Genomic DNA, 7,500 nt, shown 5'->3' on the forward strand with positions numbered 1-7,500 from the left:
ACAGCAAGAAGGTCGCTAGTTCGAGCCTCGGCTGGGTTAGTTGGCGTTTCTGTGTGGAGTTTGCATGTTCTCCCTGCGTTTGCGTGGGATTCCTTCGGATGGTCCGGTTTCCCCTACAGCCCAAAGACAAGCGGTACAGGTGAATTGGGAAAGCTAAATTGAATGAGTGTGTATGGATGTTTCCCAGACATGGGTTGCGGCTGAACATCCGCTGCGTAAAACATGTGCTGGATAAGTTGGCGGTTCATTCCGCTGTGGCGACCATGGATTAATAAAGGGACTAAGCCGAAAAGAAAATGAATGAATGAATGTTTCATTTTTTCAACACATTTCTAAACATACACTACCTGACAAAAGTCTTGTCGCCTATTCAAGTTTTAGGAACAGCAAATAATAACTTGACTTCTAGTTGATCATTTGGTATCAGAAGTGTCTTATATGAAAGGCAAAGGCCTCTAGAATACACTTATTTGACCACAATAAAATATGATCATGTCTTGATTTTGAATGATTTCATTAGGACAGTAAGGTCTGACTTTGCTTAGACAAAAAGTCTCATCACTGAAGCTTCAATAATGTCCAGTATAGAATATGTGCTCATGCTGCAGTGGAAACAGAATGAATATTGTGTCTGACTCCATCATGAGCTTGGAGGACTGCATCCATACATCTCTGCAATGACTCAAATCACTGATTAATAAAGTCATCTGGAATGGTGAAGAAAGCGTTCTTGCAGGACTCCCAGAGTTCATCAAGATTCTGTAGATTCATCTTCAACGCCTCCTCCTTCATCTTACCTCAGACATGCTCAATAATATTCATTTCTGGTGACTGGGCTGGCCAATCCTTGACCTTCTTTACTTTCAGGAGCTTTGATGTGGAGGCTGAAGTATGAGAAGGAGCGCTATCCTGCTGGAGAATTTGCCCTCTCCTGTGGTTTGTAATGTAATGGGCAGCACAAATGTCTTGATACCTCAGGCTGTTGATGTTGATCATCCACTCTGCAGATCTCTCAAAAACGCCCCCATACTGAATGAAACCCCAAACCATGATTTCTCCTTCACCAAACTTGACTGATTAGTGTGAGAATCTTGGCTCCATGCTGGTTCCAGTAGGTCTTCTGAAGTATTTGTGATGATTGGGATGCAGCTCAACAGATGATTGATCAGAAAAATCTACCTTCTGCCACTTTTCCAAATGATCAGCTAGAAGTCAAGGTGATATTTGTTGCTCTTACAACTGGGATTGACGACAAGACTTTTGTCAGGTAGTATACATAATATTTGACTAGATATTTTACTAGTCGTCAGCTTAAAGTGACATTTAAAGGCTTAACTGGGATAACTAAGCAGTTTATGGTAATTAGGCAAGTCACTAGCCATGTTTCCATCCACCTATTTGTATGCACATTTTGGATATGCGCATCAAAAAAAATGGTTGATGGATTGTGCGTAGATTTTGAAAATGCACGTAAACGACGATGGAAACACATTTACCGAACAAATTCCAGTATGCGCATTAAAAAAGTCATGTGATTTTGTTATAAGAGGTCATGTGATGATCTATGAAGATGTGTGTGAATGGACAAACCAGCAGCTGAGAACTTTGTAAAACACCTGTTGTTTTGGTCATTCTGAAACGCCGTGACCATTTCAGTATTAGTGTTGTTATATTATTAATGACCTCCAGAAGAGAGTCTGCGCTCCGCGTCTTGCACCGTCAAACATTGCGTGCGTTCATTGCATGTCGGCATCGTCCTCTGAGGCGCGAGTCGTTTATTAAATAAAGAAAAGATTGACGCAGCTTCTCATGCCGCATGTAATTCAGTTTTTACTTTTTGATATTTGGCTCCAGTTAATCAGGAAGTGACGATTTTTTGTTCTCTTTAACTCGTTGGATGGAAACGCTGCTTTATTCGCACGTCTTGTATGCCATATTCCAGTTTTGCGCTTAAATTTAATTTGCATCTTTAGATGGAAACATAGCTATTGTATAACGATGGTTTGCTCAGTAGACCAGTGTTTCCCAACCCTGTTCCTGAAGGCACACCAACAGTCCACATTTTCAACCTCTCCCTAATCAAACACACCTGAATCAACTTATCAGAACATCAGAAGAGACTCCAACACCTGAAGTTAGTGGGTCAGATAATGGAGACATCCAAAATATGTACTGTTGGTGTGCCTACAGGAATAGGGTTGGGAAACACTGCAGTAGACAATCGAAATGATTATTGATTAAGTGGCCTAATAATATTGAGCTTAAAATGTTTGTTTTTTTTTAATGCTTTTATTCTAGCCAAAATAAAACGAAAGAAAAAACGTATTATAGGAAATACTGTGAAAAATTCCTTGCTCTGCTAAAATATCATTTGGGAAATATTTTTAAAAGATTAAAAAAAAAATTACTTTACCTGTATATTTATATGTATTTATGCATGTATTATATCATATTTGCATTAAAATACTCATAAATGAATTACTGCTTATGTGAGGTGTTTGTAATGCAGTGCCTATAAGGGCAGGACAGTAAAATTACATTATTCTCTCTTCTGTCCACAGTTATCATTCATTCATTCATTTTCTTTTTGGCTTAGTCCCTTTATTAATCTGGGGTCGCCACAGCGGAATGAACCGCTAACTTATCCAGCATCTGTTTTACACAGCGGATGCCCTTCCAGCCGCAACCCATCTCTGGGAAACACCCACACACACTCATACACTATGGACAATTTAGCTTACCCAATTCACCTGTACCGCATGTCTTTGGACTGTGGGGGAAACCGGAGCACCCGGAGGAAATCAACATGAATGCAGGGAGAACATGCAAACTCCACACAGAAATGCAAGCTGACCCAGCCAAGGCTCGAACCAGCGACCTTCTTGCTGTGAGGCGACAGAACTACCTACTGAAGTATGAGTCTCTCAGTCTCACACTATTGTTTTCCTTTTTCTGATAGTCTTGATAACACCATCACCGGTTATTCTTTTATTATTTCAGCAAATAGGATTGCATGACAGTGATTAGTTGTACTCTCCTGTTCACTGTGCTCTCATTTTACCAACTGTGATGACTTCTGCTGCTGAGAAACCTGCAAATGTGAAAAGGCTCCATACAGAGGAGAACACAGCCTCTTCACACGTTAGCAAGTGTTAACTAGCAGAGATGTGACTCAGATATTTAAACGCAGTCAAAGTTCCCTGAAGCACAAACAAACAAGAAAATAAACAGGCTGGATGAGGTTCCTGTAACTTAAGAGTGAAAATTAAAATTAGTCATGTACACTGAGAGAATTATTCATTAGATTACTACTTTTTTTAAAGGTAAGTGGTTGCAAACAATTGCTCTGGGCTGAATTTAAACAAACAGATTAAATTTAGTAATGTTCAACTTCATTTGTTTGTTTAAATTCAGCCCAGATCAATTGTTTGCAACCATTTACCTTAAAATTTGAGTAAATCCAATGAACCATTTTGTTCAGTGTATTGTGAGGAATTGTGTATCGCAGATGTTTGTTTACAGTATACAGTGGGTGTAATAAAAGTGTTCTTAACAGTCAAAAACATTCATTTTCCTTCAGCTTAGTCCCTCATTTATCAGGGGTTGCCACAGCGGAATGAACCAATAACCATTCCGGCATATGTTTTATGCATGTTTTACCCGTTCAGCTGCAACCCAGTAAACTTTTGCATAAATACATTCATTTTCCTTCAGGTTATTCCCTTATTTATCAGGGGTCACCACAGCGGAATGAACCGCCAACTATATATATTTTACGCAGTGGATGCCCTTCCGGCTGCAACCCAGTACTGGGAAACACCCATTCACACTCTTTCACACCCCTATAGCGCATGTGTTTGGACTGTGGGGGAAACCGGAGCACCCGGAGGAAACCCACGCTAACACGGGGAGAACATGCAAACTCCATACAGAAATGCCAAATGGCCAACCAGCGACCTTCTTGCTGTGAGGTGACAGTGCTAATTACTGAACCACCGTGCCACCTAAGTCAAACCCATGATGGCAGATTTCAGAAAACACACGTCCACTTGCAAAAAAACTCGGTTTTGGATTCTTTTGACATCCCGCTGTGGCGACCCCTGATTAAAATACGGAACAAGCCAAAGAGAAAATGAATGAATGAATGTAGGATAAGCATACCATTTAAATAATATATATAATATAAGGTATCCATTAACATATATTTTATGAATGAATCCTCAAAATCTTCTTTTCTGTTTTATAGAGAGAATAGTGATCTACATCTCGGATGGCCTTAAGGTGAGTCGACTTTAATTTTGGGTGAACTGTCACTTTAAGAGACACTGTACTCTCTTCAAGTACACTTAAGTGGCATTTTATGTCATTAAAATATATCGTCTATAAGGAATGTCTTTTTAAATATATACTTTTAAAGTTTGAACTACAGTGCAATGCAGTATAAATCACTTTCCGCATGGTTAAAATGCTAATGCTAACAAACATTAGCCTTAGTATCTGTCTTTCTCTAGGGATTGTATTTCAGCACAATTATAATTTCAGCACAAGAATATGTAAAATGTTGAGATTTATTGCAGAATGCCAAATCATACTTCTGAAAACATTTCCAGTGGAGGAGTTAGCGTAGCGTGTTAGCATGTGCATTTCTGTCCATTTTATGTGTCTCTGGCTCCGTGTTTTCTCGCTCCGTGCTTCTCGCTGGGTGCCAAACGATGTTATCGCGCTTTCAAAACATCTCTTTCCCAGTCCGAGCATATTTCACACTCTCACGCATGCAGGCAGCACCAGGTAGAGTTCGGCTGAATTTCTGGAGCAGAAACTCTTGCATGTTTTACTGTAGAAACTGCATGTTTGCATATGCTAATTCTGATGCAAAACTGGGATTATGCATAAACTAGGCAGTAACATGTTATAGTCCTGTTAGTTCATGCATTTTAATTGCCAGTGTGAATGCATTTGTTATTGTAGCTTTGCAATTGTTCACATATATTTTAATCTCATAATCAGTGTACGTCTAGACAATTCAAATGAATATTTATACTATTTTAAATAATATTTAATATATATATATATTAGTTCAATCAGAATTATTAGATTTTTTTCCTTTTTAAATATTTCCCAAATGATGTTGAACAGAGCAAGGAAATTTTCACAGTATGTCTGATAAAATTTTTTCTTCTGGAGAAAGTCTTATTTGTTTTATTTCGGCTAGAATAAAAGCAGTTTTTAATATTTTAAAAGCCATTTTAAGGTCAATATTATTAGCCCCCTTAAGCTATATATTATTTTCAACAAACCATCATTATACAATAACTTGCCTAAATAACCTATCCTGTCTAGTTAACCTAATTAACCTAGTTAAGCCTTTAAATGTCACTTTAAGCTGTATAGAAGTGTCTTGAAGAATATCTAGTCTAATATTATTTACTGTCATCATGGCAAAGAGAAAATAAATCAGTGATTAGAAATGAGTTATTAAAACTATTATGATTAGAAATGTGTTGAAAAAAAATGTCTCCGTCAAACATAAATCAGGGAAAAAAAATAAACAATAAACAGGGGGGCTAATAATTCTGATTTTAACTGTGTGTGTGTGTGTGTGTGTGTATATATATATATATATATATATATATATATATATATATATATATATATATATATATATATATATATATATATATAAACACATTACTATTATCTTTCGAACTTATCATTCAAACTTTTTTTTAAAACCAGTGTCTAAAAACTGATAATATTTTACTTTTTTTAAAATATATGTTTATTATATATAAATGTATTTATTTATTCATTTATTCATTTATTCATTTATTCATTTATTCATTTATTCATTTATTATTAATATAATTTTTTTTAAATTCCAGTCAAATTTAAAGGAATAATACTTTCCCATGAAGAAAAATATCATTAAAAAATACTGTGATAATAAATAGATCAATTTCGCAGCAAGGCTAATAATTTTGTCTAATATTTAACTATATAAATATGAGTAACATGCATTTTTTATTCAACAGTATTAGAAAATACACATATTGTTATGTGCATGTTATTTTAATAAAATTGGATATATAAATATAATGGCTATATCTCAACCATGTCTGTTATATTTATATATGTAATTTTATACCATACCCACTGTTACCCAGTGAACATAAATATCAATTTAACTAAACGGACGATAATCTAATTTGTGTTAAAACATCTCAGACTTCTGAATACCCATAAAGAGCAACACATACTCACACTGTATTTTAATTATTATATCTAGCATTTATTATGATTATTTCAGTGAGAAGGAAACTCTGAGCTTCACAATTCAATCTTTGCGGCCTCTTTCTACTTATATTTAAGCATAAATTTTGGGTAAACTGTCTCTTAAAGAAACAGTTAACTCTATGTAAACCAGATTGTCTATAAATAAAGTCTTTTTAAAATAGACTTTTGCTAAATGTATGCAAGGTGGCACGGTGGCTCAACACTGTCACCTCACAGCAAGAAGGTTGCTGTTTCGAGTCCCGGTTGGGTCAGTTGGCATTTCTGTGTGGAGTTTGCATGTTCTCCCCGTGTTGGTGTGGGTTTCCTCCGGGTGCTCCGGTTTCCCCCACAGTCCAAACACATGCGCTATAGGAGATTTGGATGGACTAAATCAGTGCTGTCCAAACTCGGTCCTGGAGGGCCGGCGTCCTGCATATTTTAGTTCCAACCCCAATTAAACACACCTGAACCAGCTAATCAAGCTGTTTCTAGGTATACTAGAGTTCCAGGCAGGTGTGTTGGAGGAAGTTGGAGCTAAACTCTGCAGGACCCCGGCCCTCCAGGACTGAGTTTGGACACCCCTGGACTAAATTGTCCATAGTGTATGAGTGTGTGTGTGTGTGTGTGTGTGTGTGTGTGTGTGTGTGTGTGTGTGTGTGTGTGTGTGTGTGTGAATGAGTGTGTATGGATGTTTCCCAGTACTGGGTTGCAGCCGGAAGGGCATCCACTGCGTAAAACATATGCTAGAATAGTTGGCGGTTCATTCCGCTGTGGTGACCCCTGATAAATAATGGAATAACCTGAAGGAAAATGAATGTATTTATGCAAAAGTTTAAAGAGCAACACATGCGCATATTTGAATATGTAATGTTTTTTAATATGTCTTGCATTTATTATGATTATTTCATTGAGGAAGGAAACGCTGAGCTTCATAATTCAATCTTTGCTTCTTCTTCTTCTTTATATATTTCAGCATTAAGAGCTCACTTGAAGTGTGTTTCCATTAAACGTTTCTTTTTGCTGTGGCTTTATGACTGGTCACACTGCTCCCATTTTTACAGTGACATTTCAGTCTGCAGTGAGAAATGAGGGAACTTGTGTTTCTGTCCCAGGCGTGTTCAGGGAGAAAACCACACGCGCTGGTTTCTAATGGGAGTCTTCCTGGCGAGCTGCAGCTCATGAAACATGGAAACGTGGTTGAAGCTCCAAAATCCAAAAGCTACAATG

General features: G+C 37.2%; 1 long non-coding RNA gene across 1 annotated transcript in view; it reads left to right on the forward strand.

Annotated features, from left to right (window-relative positions):
* Nucleotides 1-7,500, forward strand: part of LOC130238057 (uncharacterized) — a 120,813-nt gene that overhangs the window by 113,189 nt on the left and 124 nt on the right. Inside the window, exons 5-6 of the long non-coding RNA XR_008838600.1 lie at nucleotides 4,247-4,281; nucleotides 7,386-7,500. The exon at nucleotides 7,386-7,500 is cut by the window's right edge and continues 124 nt beyond it. This is a non-coding gene — a long non-coding RNA (uncharacterized LOC130238057). The remainder of the gene's footprint in view (nucleotides 1-4,246; nucleotides 4,282-7,385) is intronic.

The sequence above is a fragment of the Danio aesculapii genome, chromosome 12 (genome assembly GCF_903798145.1).
Source record: "Danio aesculapii chromosome 12, fDanAes4.1, whole genome shotgun sequence".
Classification (NCBI taxonomy): domain Eukaryota; kingdom Metazoa; phylum Chordata; class Actinopteri; order Cypriniformes; family Danionidae; genus Danio; species Danio aesculapii.